General features: G+C 34.2%; 2 pseudogenes; both read right to left on the bottom strand.

Annotated features, from left to right (window-relative positions):
• Positions 1-8,696: 8,696 nt before the first annotated feature.
• On the bottom strand, positions 8,697-16,458 carry LOC121761715 (annotated as a pseudogene).
• A 2,101-nt stretch (positions 16,459-18,559) lies between these two features.
• On the bottom strand, positions 18,560-23,595 carry LOC121761716 (annotated as a pseudogene).
• Positions 23,596-24,254: the final 659 nt, after the last annotated feature.

Raw genomic sequence — 24,254 nt, 5'->3', positions numbered from 1 at the left:
ATGAATGAGATCTAACGGCTCATATTAAGAAGAATAAAGGAACTAAGGGATAAATAGGAAAATAATGCTCCCATATATATATATATATATATATATATAGGTCCGTGATCAATTGAGATTTTTTAGGCTAATTGATAAATGAGATGCAATATCAGCCATTCATTTTTATTAAATGAGTGGTCCAGATTTTGCCACACAAAAAATATTTTTAGATTAATTTATTATGAAAGGCCAGAATGGTAATTCACATCCCCCTCTCTTCTTCCCAAAAATCCTTTTTTTCCCAAATCACTACCGCTAATCGACCCTCCATCTTCATCTTCATCCCTCCAATTTCGTCGACGACAATGGCGATTGCTGCCGCCATATCGCTGCTGTTGATCGCCGTCAAACATCCTCTTCGACTCACAATCTCTCCTGCTCCTCCTTGGCTTGAATACGCCGCTGCTCCTCGGGATCATTGAGGCGAACCTCATCCTCTCAGCGCGCGATCTCCACCAATTATTTTCTGTTGTTCTTCCTCTTCTCCTTCTTCGCAGCCTTCCTTGAATGATATTGCGATTCTCTTCCTCGAGATCGCTGATTTTTTTATGGAGATTTGCGATCTCGTCGGAATCTGCATTGTTAGCTTCAACGAATTCGTTGCCGGAGGTTGAATTCGCGGATGTGTTCGATTCCGCTCTCAATTTGATCAGCGAGAGGTTCAATTCATCAAATCTTCAATTTGTTGGAGTTCATCAAATCTTCAATTCAGCAAATTCGTTGCCGAGAGGTTCAATTTATTTTAAAATCTTCAAATATTGTTACTTTATTTTTTGGATAATAACTTGTTGGAGTTAATTGAATATTTGGTTGGAATCAATTGTCATTCATCAGCTTTTCACCGAAGACCTTCACACATGATATTTTTTCCGGTGAGATTTGTGCGTGTTGCTTCTTCTATACAGAGTACTTTTTTGGTTGCTACAAACGTGACTCTGAACAAAATTTTGCTTAGTTTTGTTATTCTTATGCTTGGAGAGCAAAGACGAACTGTCGAATTCCTCCGATATATCGATCGCAACTGGAGTAAAAATGCAATAATGAAATTTTGGCACAGTTTGTTGTTTTTGTGTTTTGACAGGGAGAAAATCGATGAGGTTCGTGAATTCACGAAGAAAATCATGAGAGAGAAGGAATCGACGTGTTATTTTTTTGTTGTTGACATTTTAATACGAGTTGTTGACATTTGATATTCTTGCTATTGATATGTGAATTACAAGTGTTATTTTTTAGTTGTTTACATTTTAATAGAGTTGTTGACATTTGATATTCTGGCTATTGATATGTGAATTATAAGCGTTATTTTTTAGTTGTTGATATTTTAATAGAGTTGTTGACATTTGATATTCTCGCTATTGATATGTGAATTATAAGTGTTATTTTTTAGTTGTTGACATTTTAATAGAGTTGTTAACATTTGATATTCTCGCTATTGATATTGTTTTTGAGTTGTTGACACTTTATACAAGTCGTTGACAAGCTGTTGACATTTTATGTACAGGCTATTAACATGTTGTTGACATTTTGCTATAAGTTGTTGACATTTGATATGTATGCTATTGACATATATTGTATGAACATGATGCCAGAACTTGTGTCAATTAAAAAAATTAAGATAAAATAGTTGTTATTTTTTAATTACAAGAATTGTTTTTGAGTTGTTGACACTTTATACAAGTGTTCGAATCAAATCCGTTCGATTAATGTCAACCTCCACCAAAGAGCTATATAATTCATGTCAACGACCTATATAATTAATGTCAACAGCAATATTTTACGTATAAATTATGTCAATAACAACATTTTACATATAATTGACATTGTATATATGTAGTTGACATGGATTGTACATATAGTTGACATTACATGTGTGTAGTTGATATAAATTTTATATGTAGTTGACATGGATTATATATATAGTTGACATTGTATTCGTACTCAACAACAAACATTTTCATGTCAACAACTTATATAATTTATGTCAATAATAATATTTTAGGCAATATCACAAACACCTTATCTACACAATTCACAAATTCCAGCAACACAATCGAATTAACAACGGCATCCATATATTTCACAAATTCATCTACAAGTTCAAAGCGGGACCCACAAACCAGAAGAGAATCCATCCCCCAATCACGATGAAGTTGGAAACGTAGGCGAATTTGTGAGCCAAAATAGCAGTCATTTCTCGCCGACATACAACTCCACCGCCTTCTCACTCAAGCTCATCGATTCCCAATCCTTCGACGCTTGTTTTTTCTCTGCCGCTCTGCCTCCGCCGCCGTCGCCTTCCTCCTCCACCTTGAGCTGCATTTGAATCGGATTTCTATGGTCTCCGCCTTCTAATTTAAATTTCAATCAATAATGCTAAACAACTCTAAACGAAGCTAAAAATCGCAAGACCCTCGGCGTTGCAACCACCGATCAGAATCTGACGGTGGTCGGACACCAACAACTCAGATCCATCACCTTTTTCACGCGCTGCTCTCTCCTCTCCGCCCTCTCCTGAAGCCCGAACATATTTCCCACCGGCACACGAGAACCAGATGGCGCCCCCGCCGCCGAGGCCGGTGAAACAACGTGCTTATGATAGTAGGCCGCCATGAAGAAGGGAAGTGGTCCTGCAAAGGCGTTCTTCTCTGTCTTCGACCAATTTCCCATAGCAAACTTGAGCACATAGATTGTATATGAACACCAGTTGATATTTCTCACGTTATCCAAATCATCAATTATCTCTCCAATCTTAGATTTTATCATTCCACATGTTGAAGGCTCAATCAATGCGGATTCTAATAGGACCAAGAACAATATCTTGAACTGTGGTCCTCCTTTCTGATCTGCTAACATAAGCTGTTCAACAGCTTTATGGTTCACGTTTCCTGGTTTCGTATCACATTGTTCTGCTAACTCCCTCATGAGAGGTGCATTACTTTTCCACTTCTCTCTGCAGTAAGTAATGTCACCTCTTGGAAATCCATACACAAGCTCCACATCATCTTCCGTGATATGAATTTTTTTCCCATTATAAAGCTTTATCTTACACTTTTCTTCATCAAAGCTCTTCAACAAAGAAAATGCTAATCTACTAGGAATGTACTCAATTCTGTAATGCAATACACTCTCAAAACCCAACTCCTTCACAGAATTAATCTGTGCCTCATTCAATTGGCTTATTGCATCAACAAAATACAAAGGCTTCCTTTTCACTGGAAGCCTTTGAGATACATTTTCAGCAATCTCACTCTGTTTTTCATCCTCTACACTTTTCTTTTGTTTTTTCTCATCAATCATTAACTCTTTCTGAGATACCAAGGTACTCCTTTTTCGCTTTGATATTTTTTTTTCTGGTTTAAAATGAAACACAATAAATCTATATCAATAATAAGTTTAGGCATTAAGTATACTCTGTTAATAAATCTATGTCAATAGCCATGTCAAACAAATCATATACTCTGTTCAAACAAGCATATACTCTGTTTTATAGCTATGTCAATATAGCTATGTCAATAGCTATTGTATGAAATGAAACACAATAAATATATATCAATAACTCTTTCTGGTTCAATCTACAGTCATCCTAACAGCTATTCAAACAAGCATATACTGTTATTATAGCTATGTCAATAGCTATTGTATGAAATGTCAATAATCTTAAAAATTTAAACAAATCCTTAACTGGAAGGTGATGCTTCCAATTGCAATTTTACCATGGCTAATCAACAAAAAAATTCAGCAGAAATCGAATTCATAAGAAAACAAATCCAGATTTGATTTAATACACTAAAATCGAAGCAATATACTTAAAATTTGAATCAATTGCTGAATCTGAAGAAGTCGGAACCACCGCTGAAGAAGTCGGAACCACCGTTGATGTGGAACGCTGATTCAGCTACAATCGGCGCTTCAACCGATTCAGCTACAATCGGCGCTTCAACCGATTCAGCTACAATCGACGCTTCAACCGATTCTCTTTGAATCGTCATTGTAGAAATTTATGAAGTCGACTTTGAAGCGCTGATGAAGGTTTTCGATTTGAATTTTGAAGATCAGCAAATTTGTATTTGCACACAAGATAATTCACCGAGAGTTTTAGAGAGGGTTTTAGAAAATGATTTCAAATCTAATTTTATTTTTTCCACCATTTGATTAATGAAATGACACTTATACCCCCGTGTTGACATAATGTGATAGATGTTGATATTTAGTTAATCTTGTGGATTAGTGGCTGATATTGCATCTCATTTCTCAATTTAGCTAAATAATCTCAACCTAACAGGACCCTATATATATATATATATATATATATATATATATATATATATATATATAGGGGAGCGTTATTCTCCTTTTCACATCTTAGATCCTTTTTCCTTCTTAATATTACGCGTTAGATCTAATGCATCAACAGATCAGATTGATTCTATAAAACTGGTTCCGTGTTGCATTATAGAAGGTGGTTGTATGCATTACAGGGTTATTATTGACATTTGACGGAAAAGTAACTGCCACATTTTGGTATCTGCGAATAATGCACCACATGGTCACGAATAATGCATATAATTGACTATATAATGCACAATATGTTAACTGCAATGCATACGAATAAGATGTACCATGTTATGATGTTTGGACACACGTTTCTTGTTTCCCCTAAGGGTTTAATAAGCTTAGGGGCTAGGGTATAATACGTAGACATGTATGTAATCTTCACATGGTAACGAGTAATGGATATAATTGACTATATAATGCACAATTTGTGAACTGCAATGCATACGAATAAGATGTACCATGTTATGATGTTTGGACACACGTTTCTTGTTTCCCCTAAGGGTTTAATAAGCTTAGGGGCTAGGGTATAGTACGTACGCATTAATAACAAATTATAAAACGATACGAATAATTCACCAAATTGTCACGAGTAATGGATGTTATTAACTATATAATGCACAATATGTGAACTGCAATGCATACGAATAAGATGTACCATGTTATGATGTTTGACACACGTTTCTTGTTTCCCCTAAGGGTTTAATAAGCTTAGGGGCTAGGGTATAGTACGTAGACATTACTAACAAATTGTTGTTATTGGAATATACGTATGTGCATTATTTGGTTTAGGTAGTGCATTATGTAGCTGTTAATTGTCATTATCTCAGTATATTATGCATTATTAGAGGTATTGTGTATATGGGTTAATCAACGGATTGGAGATTACATACGTGCATTTAGTAATGTCTACGTACTATACCCTAGCCCCTAAGCTTATTAAACCCTTAGGGGAAACAAGGAACGTGTGTCAAACATCATAACATGGTACATCTTATTCGTATGCATTGCAGTTCACATATTGTGCATTATATAGTTAATAACATCCATTACTTGTGACAATTTGGTGAATTATTCGTATCGTTTTATAATTTGTTATTAATGCGTACGTACTATACCCTAGCCCCTAAGCTTATTAAACCCTTAGGGGAAACAAGAAACGTGTGTCAAACATCATAACACAACACATCTTGTTTGTATGCATTGCAGTTCACAAATTGTGCATTATATAGTCAATTATATCCATTACTCGTTACCATGTGAAGATTACATACGTGTCTACGTACTATACCCTAGCCCCTAAGCTTATTAAACCCTTAGGGGAAACAAGAAACGTGTGTCCAAACATCATAACATGGTACATCTTATTCGCATGCATTGCGGTTCACATATTGTGCATTATATAGTCAATTATATGCATTACTCGTGACCATGTGGTGCATTATTCGTAGCGGTTTCCAGCCATTATTAGATTACTATTGTACCCTCATAATGCACAAAATAGGACAAATAATGCAACACGGGATTAATTACCCAATGTTGATCTTGACCGTCCATTTCTCTAATCTAATGGCTGATATTAAGAAGGAAAAAGGAGGAAATATAGGAAAAGGAAATGAATACATCCCTATATATATATATATATATATATATATAGAATCTTTATATATAGAACCGCACATGGGGGAAAACTAGTATTTATAAATGTAAATTTTGTATTATGTAATGAGATTATGGCCGAATCAATTACATATCTATACATATATAAAATGCGAGTTTTAGGCCGCTTTTTGAAATATTTATAAATTTTGGGTGCTATTGTAATTAATATAAATTTACATATTCATATGTACTACTCATACATGCGTTACTTCTTCATAGTCCACAATGTAAAAAATTAATATTCCTAATCATAGTTTCATTCATTATTAGTTCTCATATATGCGTTACTTCATACAATTATTATTGATTATTTATCATATAAACGTTACTATTATTGACTGAGGTAGAAAGAAGGATTTAGGATTTAGCTATTTTGGTGGCACAATAAATTTTAATATGAAGAATCTTATTTATAGGTGATTAAACGTGCTGAATAAAATATACTCCTTATAATTAATAAATGCTATAATTTTGTCATAAAAATAAAATCTTTATCGAGAACAACTATAAACATGCATAATAAGTTACACTTATTATAAATTAATTCGAATATTTATGATTATTAATTTTTTTTTAAAATGATTTAGTTTAGAATTTAGAAATTTATAATAAAATAATTAGATGCAAATGATTACGATTATTTAAAATTTTAAAAAAAATTAACAATAAAATAGTAGGATGTGAATGACCATGGTTATTTCGTTTGATAATAACACTAATAAATTAAGTATACATGCATACAATCGTTATTATAACTTAAAAGGTTTTAAATATAATTGGATGCGAAATACTATTATTATTTCGTTGGAAAAATCACTAAAAAATTAAGTATATACGCACGAAGTTGTTTTTATAGCTTGGAATTTTAAGAACTACTTATTTATTAACAAAATAATTAGATGTGAGGTACTAACATTATTCGATAACATGTAGTCGTTTTTAAAACTTAGAATTTCATAATTATTCGATAATAAAATTATTGGATGTGAAGGACTATGATTATTTAATTTACAAATTTAAAAGTTATTTAATAAAATAAGTAGATGTGAAATACTAATACGATTTCTTTGGATAATAACACGTTAAAATTAAGTATATTTGCATAAGTTGAAACGTTAAAAACTATAAATAATAAAATAATTGTATGTGAATGACTCTGATTATTTCATTTGATGATAACACTAAGAAATTAAGTATATATATGCATGTAGTTATTTTTTAATTTACAAATTTAAAAGTTATTTAATAATAAAATAATTAGATGTGAAATACTAATACGATTTCTTTGGATGATAACACGTAAAAATTAAGTATATTTGCATGAGTTGTTTTAATAACTTAGAATTCTAAAAATTATTTAATAATAAATTGAGTGGATGCGAATGACTATGATATTTCATTTGATGATACCACTTATAAATTCAATATGTATACATGTAGTCATTTTTTAATTTAAAAAATTAAAAGTTATTTAATAATAAAATAATTGGGTGTGAATGATTATTTCGTTTGATGATAACATGAAGAAGTTAAGTATATATGCATGTAGTCAAATTTAAAATTTTATAATAAAATATATGCATTGAGTATTTGATAATAAAGTAATTAAATGTGAAATAATATTAGAAATATATTTGCAAGATAACAATAAGAAATCAAGTATATATACATTAATAATAATTAGTGTAATTAATAACTAAATAATTAGATGTGAATGACTATGATTATTTCATTCCATGATAACAATATGAAATTAAGTATATATACATGTAGTCGTTTTTAAAATTTGAAATTATAAAATTATTCAATAATAAAATTGTTGGATGCCTATAATTATACTATTTTTTATGATAACACTAAAACATTAAGTATATATGCATGTAGTCTTTGTTATAACTTAAAAATTTTAGAATTTTTAAATATAAAATAATTGGACACTGAAAAAGTTTAGTATTTTGTCAATTCGAATGCTTTTATTAAATTTTTAAAAGTTATTCTATGATATCTTACTAAAATATTGTAATTTTATAATAAAATTTGCTTTTAATTATTCTCATTGATGATTCATCCAAACAGTATGTGATCATGATGCATATGAATGCTTTGAAAAAATATCGCCAAATTTGGTGGAGTACGTTTCTAATTAATATCCTAGAAATCATGACTTATTACTATCCAACAAATTAGTACTTACCATCTTTACAATATTTTAGTGTAGTTGAGAAATTTTCAATTAATATGAATCAAAATTCACGTGCCCTATCCTTCTCTCATGCATTTTACTGCAATTGCTCATTGAACCATTCAATGATAATTTATTTTGTAGAAGAAATAGTCGCTCTTGTTAATGGAAGAGGAAATAATGCATTGATTAAGAAGTGTAATAAATCATTTCCTAAAAGTATAGTAGTTGATTATGGAATGCTTAATTTTCCTAAATGATCATAAAAGGGTAACGATGTAATATCTTAAATTAATTAATCATTAAGTTTATTGTAAATGTAAAATACCTAAAATATCCTAGATTGTATATACTACAATCTTTGTTAATTTATCATCACTCCTCTTAGTATAAATAATAACGGCTTCAAAATCAATTTTTTAAAACCAATGTATTTACATATTGCACCAATTAAAAAAGGTAAATATACAAAGTGAAATGAAAAAACAGTGGCTTCATTAAATAAAATAAATAAATATCAAAAGTAAGCAACAAGGGCAGTATCTAAGCTTACACATCTTCAGAGTCATCAACAGTCATTTCACCTCTAAACAAAACTTTGAGATATGGCAGCACTCTTGGCAGTGCATGAACATCCGCTAAGTTGACACTCATCATGTCGAACGCGACGCATGTTTTGTGCATATGCGCTTCATCAAACACCGGGATCTTCGGGTATCTCTGGCTGAAATGAGTCAGTATGATCCTATACGCGCCCGCAGAATTCCCCATTTCCACTGCCTCCATCGTCGTGCTGTGTTTCTTAGACACCGCCTCATCCATCATCCCGTCTTCGAAGGTCGCCTGCAAACGGGAGTCAATAAAATGGTGAACCGAGAACACAGAGAGCATTCTGAAATAGGCACACTTTCAGTACATCCGGATGCAAAGTGCATATGTCTTCATTAAATTCTAATTAGAGACTGATGTGCATCTGTCTTCACTAAATTATTAGAGACTAACGAGTCCACTAATTTCTAATTAGAGAATAATGTGCACCGTACATCCAGATGCACGGTAGATCCATCGTAACTAATTTTTAATAGGAGACTAATGTGCATCGTACATCCAAATGCACAGTACATCTGCCTTAACTAATTTCTAATAAGATACTAATGTGCACCGTACATTTGGATGTACGTAAGTATTTGCCACGTAGAAGTAATAGTAGTGTCATGACTTGCCTCGTGAATGAGCACGGTCGCGCGGCGGGCAGCCCAAACAAGTTTCGGGCAAGGTCTGGTGTCACCTGAGTAGACGACTTTCCACCCGGGAATGGTTTTACCGGCACTGTTGATCCTGCTCGCAGCCTGCAGCACGACGCCATAAGCTCCAGGACAATGAATGACAGAGAAGCTCACCAGCGCTTCCAATCCAAGTTCTCCGAGAATCTTGCACAGAGATGAATCGACGCCCTTGCTAGGGTTCCCTTCGTTCGAATCAAAAGCCTCCAATGCATCTTCAGTTGTATGAGAGCAGTCGAGAAACCGCAAGTCCAGATCCTCGAGCTTCTGGTAGGCGCTCAGAAACCAATTTAGCTGATACGGGCCAACGACAAGGGTGGGCTCGTGTGGTGATCCCTTCAACAGATCACGTCGTCGAGCAAGGATACTTGCAAGGCCCGTGTGGTGATCAGCGTGGATGTGCGAAATCCAGATGCATTTCAAACCTTTTATAGCTTCATCCGCACCTTGGACTCCGAATCTGCAACATATCAATGACACGGGGTAAGAGCAAGACGATCTCTTTAGCTGATATGGGGGTGGAGGTGATTTAGATTACTTATAAAGAATGTTTGATTTGGTTTATTGTTTAGATAGATGAATTTGGGGATAAAAAAATCTTAAATGCATAAAAGGGGTGCACTGTTTACCTTCTCTTTAGTTGTCCCAAGCTTCCTTCACCACAGTCTAAGAGTATGCTTCCTTTGGAAAATAAATTGATGAAAATCGAACTAACGTTTCGATACTTTGAGGGTTGCGAAGAACCGGTACCAAGAAGAACAATCTCCATATCTTCTCTGGTTATATCTTCGAGACAGCTAGGGACAGCATCTTCGAGCAACCATGGTTCCTCGGTCACACTAGCACAACCCGACAATAAACGGGTCACATTCTCGGAGGCGTCTCTAGCCTCCGGAATTTCTGACAATAGCTCTTGAATGATCTCGGAATGAGATGTTAGTTTCGGTATACTTGATCTGTCGAGCCCCATATTCGCGTAGGGACGCAGATGAAACTACATATATAGCAAGGGTACAGAGCCATCATCAACAAGTAGAAATGAGCTATAATTGCTTCACTTTATATGGCAAAAACCATCTATCCGACGCAAGAAAAAAAAAGGGGGGTGTCGTTGTAGAGATTTCGCATACCTTGAGAAGATTCTCAGCCAAAATCTGTTTGAATAGAACCGAGATAACGAGTAAAAAACAGAGAACCGTCTAATTAGGAAACAATCGCAAGATTCCAAAATATTGTCATGCGTACCTCATGTGATGCCTCTGTCTCAGATGGTAAATCCATGTTCGGCAGTGTCCAGCAACCCAGAGAGGGGAAAAACTGAGGGCTCAAATAGTTAAGACGAGCTGCGAGTCTAGCACTAGCTTTCAAAATCGGTACCTGTATATTTTTCCTGCAGAGACGAATGCATCAGCTCCAAGAGATCAAACACGCAGAAGCAGTCGAAAAAGCAACAAAAATCCAGAAAGTCAGGAAAGATTCAATTTTTAGAGAAACCAACATTTCATGTCCTGCCATTATATGCTCAGCTGCTCCAAATTTTGACATCCACGTTCGATAATCATCTGTCCGAGTGACGCTCAAAGGAGTCAGATGAATTACGCAATTCACAATCTTGGAACCCTCTATTACCTCGTGAGCTGTATCTACATAATACGGGGAGAGGCATTGCACGGTCAGCAGATCCCGGAAATGCGACAATGTTGGACAGTCGACCAAAAGGACAATAGGACCAGGAACAGACGGACCCATAACGTCACTTGGGTGTACCTGAATATCACACCACATGGGGCACGAGGCTGAAATATGAAGAAGATTGAAAGCAGAAAACTAAAAAGATACAAGCTATAAGCAATATCTACCATAATATCTTGACTATCCGACATTACAGGATTCCCACCTTGCAGCGCGCCATATTTTGGGCCGGGTCTTAATCCGAGAGCAGCGGCCCTTTTAGGGTCAAATTTTCCCTTAATCTCTGGCAATTCACAAATATAAATAACAGAGAGATCACCCGGCTTCGTCGCATGTTTAATAGGCTCAGGAGAAGTTGGTTTGCCAGAATTTTCCCCATGCGACACGTCTTCATAATTCGGTCTCAAGAGTACTGCGGATATTCTGATCACTTTTTCGTCGATCAGAACAAAAGGATTATCAAAGCTCTGCAGCACCATACTCGGTGATCCAAGTGATGGTCCAAAGCTATGCGAATTAACCATGGCAGCGTTGGGGATGAACGATTTCATAGCATCAAGCAAATATTCAAAATCTGAGGGGCCCCACATCTTGACCTTTGGCGCAAAGAACAATTACAGTTAAATCTTCACAGTCACGATTTAACTAAGTTTAATGCAATAAATAATACTTACAGGCATTACTTTGTCTCCCATGCCCGCCCGGGTCAATAAGAGACCTGTAGTGAAAGAGTAAACGTTGTAACTTCCAACAACACGATGGTTCTATCAAGGAAAGTAGTTGGTGTAGAATCACAGGTATCTGTAAAATCATTCTCCACATAATACGAAATATTGTGGTTACCTGGAAGTCCACCAGTTGTTTCTGAGCAGACACGTGAGAGAAATATGTGATCAATCTGGAGAAATTTGAAACATAAAGAAGTATAACAATCTGTAGAATTGCTAAAAAGAGAACAAGCTACGTAAACATTTATTCAAATGATACCTTCGACAATGTGATCTTATGCTCGGTGCAGAAGCGTTGAAGTCCCTGTAAAGAAGAATAAGATACATGGGAATTAATTCCAGAAACCATTACACAATACAGGAATTTAAACAAGATTGAGGTAAGCTCACTTCTCCAGCATTAAATATAAATCTTTGCTGTTGAAGAAACAGCAGGACTGCTGGGGATGTGTCTTGTGTATCCATTCCAGTTCCAAGGATCTGCAAGATAAATGGACAAATTGATCGATATGAAAGCATAATATTTATCAAAAAAAGTGAACAAGGTAGACCATACTCTTAAATCTAATTGCACCGTAAAAGAAGGCAAAGGACACACACAAGTAAAAACGTATGGCTGAAGTATAATAATGTAACTGGACTTTCATGATGTGGCATCTCAACATAGGTTAAAATACATTAAAACGAGAAAAATAAATTGTTCTTCTACGTGACTAGCTCATCCGAGTTAACACATTTTGCTCTGTTGATAAACAGGGACAACTTCCTCCCAAGTGCAAAAACAGGGGAAAAAACTTCAAATCTCGTTTATTACCGTAATGTCCATTCTCACCCACATCACAGCTACCTGTTCTTTTCGGCTGCAAAGATACCTCAAATAGATTGAGAGAACCAACATCTCAAAGAGTGTAACACTCGGTGATCATTGGGATTGTGGGATGACAGTTATATATACCTATTTCATTACTATAGCTTAATAATGATTCTTATGCATGTATTTAAGCATTCCTTAGCATCGGAAGAGCTAAAAGCAACAAAATCTTAGCACATATACAACTAAATATCTTACAATTTTTTTTTATCTCGAGTCCTCGATTTGTCCCAGTTTCCCCAATCAACTTTCATATTCTTACACCCTCAAACCTCCACGGATTTATCCATGATGGAACACCAGAAACCAAAAGTTAAGGCTAATATACACGGTTACACGCTCAAATAGGCCAACAGAAAGATACTATGTCTTTCCACTGTATGTGCAATATTAACAATCCATAGCTGCAAAAAAGAGGATATACTCGAACGAACAAAATCCTAGTCAAATTAGCAATCTTAACTAGGCTGTCTCTGCATTAAACTTTAATCTAGATTCAAGATCGTGAGATTACCTACGGCAAATGCAAATTAATCATCATTGAAACACAAACTTTCACTCCAATAAAGTGATGATGAAACATAAATCAAGTCCATTAGCAAAATCAATCAATATTTTTTCCAAGCAACAAACAGAAATACCACAGAAAGAAACAAAAATCGAATCAAGGTAAAATGAAATAAAGCAAACAAACAAACGATTTGCCTTTACCTGCACATAAGCAATGGTATTACTGTTGCAAGTATTTCCCCAATTACCAGGGTTGAGCGGCTGCTTTTTCGGCCTATCGCTCTCATCCCTTCCTTGAGCCCTCTTCCTGTTGAAGACTTCGCTTCTTTTTCCGTCCTCCGTTGCCAAGATTCCGCCTTTTTCACTACCACCGTTCATCTTCTTAACGGTCTCCCTTAAACCACTTCTGTTCCAGCTGTTTTCGTTTTCTGAGCTATGTTGTTACTTTGAATAGGAGAAGGTAGCGAAGAGGGGATTTGCCATTCCTGAGGCTGGTTTAAACAATCTTCAACAGCACTGCTAAACTTAAAATGCTTAACTTAAAATGTAACCGTGAAACCAATCCCATTACAGATTTTTGAAGTAAAAATACAAAGAAGAATACTACCGGAGAAGAACGCTGCTAGGCGAAGGGATAAAAATGACCTAATTTTTGGTTGGTAATTAATTAGTGGGCTGTCCATATTAATATAATACACATTTTATTGATTAGTTAAAAACACTACACCACACGTTTTTTTCTAAATTAACAAATATAAATATTAATTAGTTATGCCTATTAATATTGATTAGTTATGCTTTTGTAAATTACATAATTTGGTAGCTTTAATTTTTAATATTAATAATGGTCTTTTTAATTCTAAGAATCGACAAAAAAATCTTTAATTTTAAACTAATATTATGCCTGATGCCTACTAATATCGAACTAAATATGCTATTAAGTATAACAAACCGTAGTTAATCATTAATAATTAAAACGATATCTAATTTATATACTTGTGGTATTTTTAAATAAACTAGTGTTATCACCCGTGCTATACAAGAGATATAAGATTTTCAAATAACTAAGATAAGTGGATTTTAAAAAGAGGATAACGAGAATATAATGATGTTTAAAGTTAAGAATATGTGTTAATTATAATAAAACATTGATAACACTATAAATAATTGAAAATATTATAAACAATAAAAAAATAGAAATGTACTTTTCTCAACTCACTCTAAATGAAACATTTCATATTCGGCAAACAATTTTATAAAATTTTAATTTATGACATGGGTAGAGTAAAATAAAATAAACCAAATGATAAAGATAGGTGCGACTAAGGATCAAATAGTATGGGTTAGTTATAGGGGTGTGCATTCGGGTTTCGATTCGATTTTTCGCCCAAACCGAACCGAATTTAGGCTACAACTGAAACCGAACCGAAACTGAAACCGAAATCCGAAAAACCGGAAAACCAAAAACTGAACTTAAAAAATCGAATAAAACCAAAAAAACGAAATTGTATAAGATATTCAAAAAACCAAATCAACCAACAATCTGGAGATCTAAAAAAACTAGAAAATATGTTGTATTCTAGTGGAGAAATACTCTTGAAAACTTACGATTTAATGAATGGAAAAGTTACAAAGAAAATATGATTGCCACATTTAAACATTAGCAAAATTTCTATGATAGGATTTCTGGAATCTGGCACTATGGCATCTGGGCGACTTCTGCTCCTCGATTTTGAAGGGGGAGAGGAATGTGGAGGCGTGGATGAGTTCGAGAGAAGAGAAATAAAGAAAGAGAAAATGGAGGCAGCAGGCGTGGAGTAGGAATTAAGATGCACCATTTAGTTCATTTTACGATAATGGTGATGGCGATGGTTGGAAGGAGGCGGCAGCTTGGAGGCTTGGAGCTGGGGAGATTTAGGGTTAGAGTGAAGATAGAGATAGAGATAGAGATAGAGATAGAGATAGAGATTAGAGATAGAGAGGGAGAGGCAGTAGTCTGATAGTTATGTTTATTCAGGGTTTTAGTTTTAAATATTAATGTAATACTAGGGTTGGAACGGTACGGTATACCGCGTCGAAATGGCCATACCGCATACCGTACCGAAAAGTGCGGTATGGCCAAAATGCATACCTTTACCGTATCGCTTTTTTCGGTATACCGCATACCGGTATACCGAAAAGTCGGTATACCAAAATGTAGATATCGTTACCTTACCGACATTTCGGTATACCGTACCGTGATTTCGGTATACCGAATACCGCATGACAAAACATACCGAAAGTTTAATTTTTGACAAACCTTGATTCAAGTTACAGAAGATGCCATTCCCTTATAAATATCAGCTGCTTAACAATCAATGCAAATTTACAACAAAAACATGAAGAAAACACAAGATCAAAACAGTTGAAGTAAATGATAAGGTTGACAAGATCAAAACATGAAGAAAACAATTGAAGAAAACAACAAAATATCAGCTGCTTAACAATCAATGCAAATCTTACACAGCCATTCCACAAATTTGCAATTTCCCTCTTTCCAATGGTGGATGGCAGTCCAGTCCTACGATTAGTACAAAAATGAATTTATTTTTTAAATATACTATAAAAAAAGACCTTAAAGTTATTTTAACAAATTTGCAAATACTGTTTCAGTACACAGAGGTAGATGATATATACGGACACTGAATCTGCCGCTGTGCTGTGCTGCGTGTTTTGATTTGGAGGTTCGCCAATAAAGAGGTGATTAAGGCGTGAAGGATGTGAAGCAACTTTACTTTGCATATAAACATATGATTTTATTTACAAAATTAGGCTTACTCAAATCCACGAGAATTTCACAGACACACAAACAATAAAAGCCCTATTCAACGTAATAAAATCCAGCGCACAAAAACAAACTAGTAAGCATAATATTGCAAATTGAAAAGGAATATGCTAAGCACCTGAGTTGGATTCACCAATGAGAGAAAGCTGCGAGTGAGAAAATAATAGAGAGAGAGTAATCGAGGCAGAGGTCCTTTTGAACTTCTTCTCGGCGCATCAACGGTGCAAGAGTTGGAATTTGGAGCAATGCGATGGCGAGGTGGGTGTTGGATCTGATTGGAAATTTTGGGGGAAGATGAGAGAGAGACAGCCTTGGTGGTGGCGGAGATAATGTTTAGGGTTAGGTTTCAATTATGTTTAATAAAATTATATAATAATATATTTTATAAATAAAAATATGAATATGGTATATATGCGGTATATACCGCAATTACGGTGGGTTAGGTTTCAATTATGTTTAATAAAATTATATAATAATATATTTTATAAATAAAAATATGAATATGGTATATATGCGGTATATACCGCAATTACGGTATATACCGTATTTGCGGTATACCGCACATTTGCGGTATGATGCGCTATATACAAAATGCATACCTTTACCGTACCTAGAACTGTCGGTACGGTATGATACCGTACCGAAAAGTACGGTATACCGAAAATTCGGTATTTTTTCGGTACGGTAAGTGCGGTATTTCGGTATATTTTCTCAGCCCTATGTAATACTAGCACATATATTAATAATATATTATATTAATATATAATTCAGTTTTTCAGTTTTTTTTAAAGTCCGAACCGAATTTTAAATTTTCGGTTCGGATATTCAGTTTTCGGTTTTTTTGATCACCCCTAGTTAGTTAGAATAAGATATTCAAATAAAAAAAAATATGCGACTAAGGATCAAATAGTATGAGTTAGTTAGAATAAGATATACAAATAAAGAAAAATGTTCCATAGTTTTGATCAACAAAACATAGATGTTCATAAACAAGTACAAAAAAATTTAAAAAAAATAAAAATTATGTTATAGTTTATATAGGAGTACTTGTGTTATTTTTAAATGAATTTTAATTTTGAATTTGAGTTATTTTATAATGTTTTTGTAGTATTTTACTGCATTTAAATTTTCTAAATTATGTAATTTTTTTATTTTAATAAATAATAGATTTCGTATAATTATAGTAATTAATAAATCTTAATATATTATTTAATTTAATTTAAGTTATTGACAAAATGTCTTAGGGTTAGTGTGTAATTTAGATAAAATATATATGTATGATTGAAAAGTATAAAAAAGAAGTTAGTGGAGAATTATTTTTGGGTTTGAATTTAGTGTAAATTGTTGGAGTAAAATTAATATTTAGTGTGACACACGAAAATGAGTTTGAGTTTAGTGAAATAGTTGGAGATGCTCTTAGGGATTTTAATGCAGTCCGCAATCCGTGGGCTGGCCCGAATTGCCCGCAAAATTTATAGGTTAGGGTTGGAAATTTCCATCCCGCAACCCGATAGGACAAGACCCGAAAACCCGATAAATTTCTATATTTCTACTTTGACTCATAATTTGACATTTCATTAATTATTTTTGTAATATAGATGACTAAAAAACTTTCAATTTTATATTAAATATATAAATTATATATTAAATTTCTATTAATATAATAATAGATAAATAATTAGAAACTTAAATTCACTACAAAAATATTTAAATTCTAAAACAAGCTTTAAAAATTTATTGAATGTTTCATTTTGCATAAACCTCAAATATTATTTATGTTTGAGTTTAAGCATATATCTCAAATTTATCATAATTAAAAAATATTTTATACTAGTATTTTATAAATATAACTAATTTTCGTCATTATTAACTAAGCGAGGAATTTCTTACATTTTCTTATATGTGCTTGTTTATGCGCACAAAATTTTATAATCTTTTGTGCCTCTTCATTTAGTAAACCTGAGGTCAATTCAAATCTTGCATGACCTATAAAAATACATAGAAGTTAAATGAGTACCACCCTCAATAATGATATTATATTATATAAGTGATATTAGTTGAGATTATCATAGAACGGAGAAATCTTATTCATAGTTGACTTGTACTTTATCTTGAAATGTTGAAAAAAAATTGAGGGATTGGTGTGTAGAAACAAGAATTTTTGAAATCTGATTTTTGTGCCGGAATATTTTGAAGCTAAAAATGAAACCTTGAATATTTTTCACAATCATCCAAAGATTTAAAACATTTTCATATCAAATGCTGAAACAATGAGACAAAATTAAATTTTTACTCTTAACTTTCTAGGTACTTTTCGGAAATTATTTGATATTATGTGGAATTATTTCTCAGATTTGTAAAATATATCAATTCTCAGCCCTTCCAAAATCCTCGACCAAATACAGCACTAAAAATGTAGTTTTAAGAGTGTAGTTGGTGCACCAATAATAATAATAATAATAATAATTTCTCAGGTTACAGAATTTTAAATACAGCAAAGATCTTACAGTTGAGAAACTGTATGGTTGATTACTGAGAATTTTAAATAAAGCAAGTTTTCCATATGATACTGCATTTACAAATAGTGCAAGAGAATGCAAACAAGCAAGGAGTGCATCACATTGTATCGGGAGTGGTTGGCCAAACCCAATAAAACATAGACATTTTTTGGAAATGGTGCAGTGCATGCCATGTGAATAGGTCAAGTATAAGAAATTAAGTAGTGGATGCAAAAGTAACCTCTGGCATTTCACTATCTGGTGGCCGCTCCTGAAATGGGACACTTGGTGCATGCTGAAGGCTCGAGAGATTCTGAAGAAGCTTTGATCTGATCTCTTCCAGTAAATGGCGGGAGTTTTTATTTTCCATGTTGCTTGGAGCAACATGCAGAGTATAATCAGGGCCAAAATATTCATAGTACTCTTGTTGTGGCATCTTGTCATCAAGTTCCATACCAAGTGCTACACCTGTCTGTAAAATCAAGCATAACAACAGACTGGGCTGGGGAAGGGAGTATGCATACGAATTTAGAGGAACCATGTAAAAGCCTTCTCATTTTCCATGAAAATTAAGATGTGGGCCTGGGGATATGGGTCTATGTTACTGTTACATTTGATGAGACACGCATCTCTACGTTGAAAGTGTACATGTTCACAGTTGACAATTTTCTACAGGAAAAAAACCTCTCAAAGGCCTTTCTGAAGAAGTATAAATTCAAAACAAGTGCTGTTCCTAACTTTGGCATTGGATATCCTGTCTGATCTCAGCTATATACTTAATTTTTACACATGATCTAGAATATTGGCATACCTCATAACACCAGCAACGAGCAACATTACGTATAGTGTAGCCACCACCACCCAACAACAGTAGAGGCACATTGAATGATCTCATAAACTTCACGCACTCGATGGAGAGGTTAAAGCGATCTCCAGACACAGTCTGCTTCGCATTGTAATACTACAGCACCAGGTTTCAAAACCTCTATAACCTTTCCCATTATTGGCTTAAACAGAGACTGATAGGTTTCGTCTTCAATTCCATCATCCAAGGGAACATCAAGTGGAGTAATATTAAAAGAAACAGTAATCACCCTGTCTGTAGTGTAAAATGCCTCCTCAAGTGAATATCAATGTCTACATACACAACACGCTGAAACAATGAAATTAGTTCAATTAAGAAATTAATAAAATGCCAATGCAGTACAATTTGTAACTAACATGCTCCAAACATCCAAATAACCACAGGACATATCCTGGTGGTTATGCAGCAAAGAAGAAGATTTAAAATTTTAAGTACAAAGAGACTGAAGCATCAATATCACCAAAATCTGGCAATTGAAATGCCAGATTTGACATAAATTTGTAAAAACAGAAGTATACTAAAGAAACTAAAAATGGGATCAATCTGTGCAATATATTTGAAATCAAAGATATAAAATTTAGTCTTAAGAATTTGTCCCTTCTTCATGTTAAGTTCATTTTTGCAACTTGAAATCAAATCGACTGATTCATACTTAATACTAAGAAAGATTAACTTGTTTCGCTTAGAACAAAATTTCAAGATGAATTTTATTGGTGACAAGCTGTAGCAAGATAGAGGCACAATAATAGATCAAAAACACATATTCTAGTGATATACTGCTCTAGATTCCTGCAATCCAAGAAATCTGTAAATACAAAACAGGAAAGAGGGCATATGAGGAAAACCAACCTCATGAACTTTTAGAAGTTCTAAGATAGCCAACACAATGTCATTCACATAGCAAAAACCAGAAGCCTCGCATTTCTTGGCATGATGCAACCCACCAGCCCAATTCACTGCTATATCACAATGTCCATGGTTTAGCTTCACGGCCCCACCAACCGACCCACCCACATAAGTCTGGCAGAACGAGTTGAGACCGTCGAATACAGGACAGTCTTCGCCAACATTAAACCTCTTCAGCTGCCTGAGCTGCTCCTGTTGTGTCTCCGGTGTGATGCTTCTCAGAAAAGAAATATAATCATCAGCATGAAATCTGCAAAGGTCTTTGTCCCTAACAGGATTCGGCTTCAGGACGTGCATGTGCTGCAACAATCCGTAATGTGAAAGAAGCGCGTGCGTCATGCGCATCCTGTGAGGCTTCATCGGGTGACCTTGCCCGTAGTAATAATGCCCGACCTCTGGGTCGTAGAAATAGCTCACTTTCCGTTTGACCCCATCGGCTCCAGAAGGCAGAGAATTGCCTCCGATATCCATTCACCGCTGAAAAAAAGGTTACTTTTAATCTTCACCGAACAGAAACTTAAAATAGCAACAAATAAGTTTGAAATTTGGTGAGTGAACTAGGTCAATTACGCTAACGACATGGAAATAAAATATTTAAATTTACAGAAGAACAATTCACTAATAAGTAGCAAAACTGGCTAAAACGTCAATTAAGGGTTTAGTATGTGAAAGGCAAAGCAAAATCTAACGGGTTTTTTCTTTTTTTTGTTCTATATTAAAACTTAGATTCCGTAAGTGTACTGGAGTTTTTTTTTTATTCCGGGTTTGGGAGAGACGCATGACCCTCACGCGTCTCCTTTTAATGAGACGCATCACGGACATGCGTCTCTCAATTTTTTCAAAATTTTTTTAAAGACGCACAACCATCATGCGTCTTAGGGAGAGACGCATCTCCCTCACGCGTCTTAGCCCATATATATTTGATGGGCTTGTGAATTTATGAAACCATTCTTGGTTGTTTCTCTTTTATAGAGACATCCTTGAATGTTTTATGTTTCACTTTCGATGTGGGACAAAATCATTCTTGGTTGTTTCTCTTTTATAAAGACATCCTTAATGATTTATGTTTCACTTTCGATGTGGGACAAAATCATTCTTGGTTGTTTCTCTTTTATAGAGACATCCTTGAATGTTTTATGTTTCATTTTCGATGTGGAACAAAATCATTCTATTTTCACATAATGCTTTCGTTACTATGATATTTCCTCTGTATTTCACTCTCTGTATCTCCAGATGATCCATCTTTTACCGCATTTAAGTAAAGGTAAAAATTTAGTCCTCTCGTACTAAGTTCTTATTCTGTTCCTAGTTCTTAATTACACATCTCAGTCTACCTATAAATTGACTACTCCAAGAAAGCTATCTATGACTCCAACTTATATTAACTGCACATATCTTCTGCAACAATATTTTTCAGCATGTGGATTAGTTCTCTAGTTCATCTTCCTAAACAAATAGCTTACTGTAGCTCTCCTACCAACATTTTTAAAAAAAATTGAGCTATTTTTATAATCTAATCCTCTGGCCGATTAATAAATTACACCTGGAGTATTTTAGTTATAAGAAAAATGAAATCCAAGAGAAAGAAGGATTGCTAATCTAGATTGGATAAATGGGTGTAATATTTGCATGCTATAATTGGGTATTGTATGAAGTTGTGGGCAAACTCTTGTGAAATATAGGAGAAAAACAAAATCGTCTGTAGCACACAAACTCATAAAAGCTGCAAAATATAAAATGAATGGAGTATGATGGATGATGAAAGCATTATATACATGAAATAAACTCAATATATAGAAGTTGGCACGTCCTACGTTTTTATAAAAAAAATCAATCACCTTGTGGTGAGTTGGGATTCAATTTCCTAGCAGGCATGCAAGAAACTTTGAATATCCATTCAACAGCTTGCAAGAAGTAAATTTAGAACAGAATCCCAATTCTTGAGGAATTATGTTACTTCTAATTTAGCTCTAACAACATAGATATTTTTCTCCTTTAGATTCAGATTTTTAAGCATTAAAAGACCCTTTCAACTTTGTTTTCTTATTTTACTCAAATTTCTGTCTCCAAATTTGAGGGAATCTAACCAATATAGTTTCATTTCACTCATGAATGATTTTGTCCCACATCGAAAGTGAAACAACCAAGAATGTTTTTGTCCTATATCGAAAGTGAAACATAAAACATTCAAGGATGTCTCTATAAAAGAGAAACAACCAAGATTGATTTTGTCCCACATCGAAAGTGAAACATAAAACATTCAAGGATGTCTCTATAAAAGAGAAACAACCAAGAATGATTTTGTCTCACATCGAAAGTGAAACATAAAACATTCAAGGATGTCTCTATAAAAGAGAAACAACTAAGAATGATTTTGTCTCACATCGAAAGTGAAACATAAAACATTCAAGGATGTCTCTATAAAAGAGAAACAACCAAGAATGGTTTCATAAATTCGCAAGCCCATCAAATATATATGGGCTAAGACGCATGAGGGAGATGCGTCTCTCCCTAAGACGCATGATGGTTGTGCGTCGTTAAAAAAATTTCGAAAAAAATTGAGAGACGCATGTCCCTCATGCGTCTTTATAAAAGACGCATGTCCGTGATGCGTCTCATTAAAAGGAGACGCATGAGGGTCATGCGTCTCTCCCAAACCTGGAATAAAAAAAACTCCAGTACACTTACGGAATCTAAGTTTTAATCTAGAACAAAAAAAAGAAAAAACCCAAAATCTAACCTCAAATGCAGCTCGAACTCAAACCTATGTTTTCACTAAATTCGCAAATAGTAAATACTTAAGCAAAAGGATTAGGCGATAATCTAAGGTAAATCGCGCAAATCAAACTACAGATCAACACAATATACAAATACTGCAAAAAAATGAATTTAAAAGAATAGCGGGAAAGTTTAAGTTCTGAGATTTAAGAAGTTAAATTCATTCCAATGAAAGCTCAACATCAAAAGTAGCTAGTAATCAAAGCAACACGACCACTAAATCACAATTACTCACCGCGATAAACTAGAGAGAGAGAGAGAGAGAGTTTACCTGAGATATGAAGAAGGTTCAAGCAGGAAAAGTGTTGAATGGGCTCTCGTCGAGGTCTTTATTGTTTAATTTTTCGTTTTATTTCTTTTTTTTAGAAAGCAAGAATTTTCTTGTATTTTTTTAAACTACAATGAAGTTGAATATTTTATGAGTGATCTTAAATAAGGTTTTGTTAAAATTGTTTCTCATTCAATATATCAAAACTGCTCAGGTACATAGAAAAGTAGGGACAAAAAACAAATTCAAATATAAATTTACTATCTTTTTAGAAGAAATACAAATATAAATTTGGCTACATATAAAGGCATAAAGCTAACCATTATTTTTACTTTAACTTAAATTTTTATATGAAAAATGAAGTTTGTTTGCCAAATCATAACTCCACATATTTGCAGTAGATCCATTTCGACGGAGTCAACTAGTGACTCTAACTACTTGTCCTATCTTCAACTAGAACTAGAACTAGTCATTATTACCCTCCCTCTCCCTCTCCCTCCTCCCATCTCTCTGTTGACTTTCTCTCTCTTGCATCTCAGCTTATCTCCCTTCTTGCGTCTTATAAGTGAAAAACGCCATCTGTGATGGCGTCTTTATATAAACACGTTATTCCCTACGGCGTTTCTAATACTAAACACGCCAACCCTGTCGGCGTTTTTTTATTGTAACACACCAACCATGTCGGCGTTTTTTAACTTACCTGTATTTCCATAAAATACAACGACATACGGTTCAAAATGGTACAAATGTCAATGCGGGTGGCGTCTTCACTAATAAAAAACGCCAATGTGGGTGGCGTTTTTCCCATATATG

The sequence above is a fragment of the Salvia splendens genome, chromosome 13, assembly GCF_004379255.2.
Source record: "Salvia splendens isolate huo1 chromosome 13, SspV2, whole genome shotgun sequence".
Lineage (NCBI taxonomy): Eukaryota > Viridiplantae > Streptophyta > Magnoliopsida > Lamiales > Lamiaceae > Salvia > Salvia splendens.
Note: the sequence above shows the minus strand (reverse complement) of the source record. Positions and strands in the feature narration are given on the sequence as shown.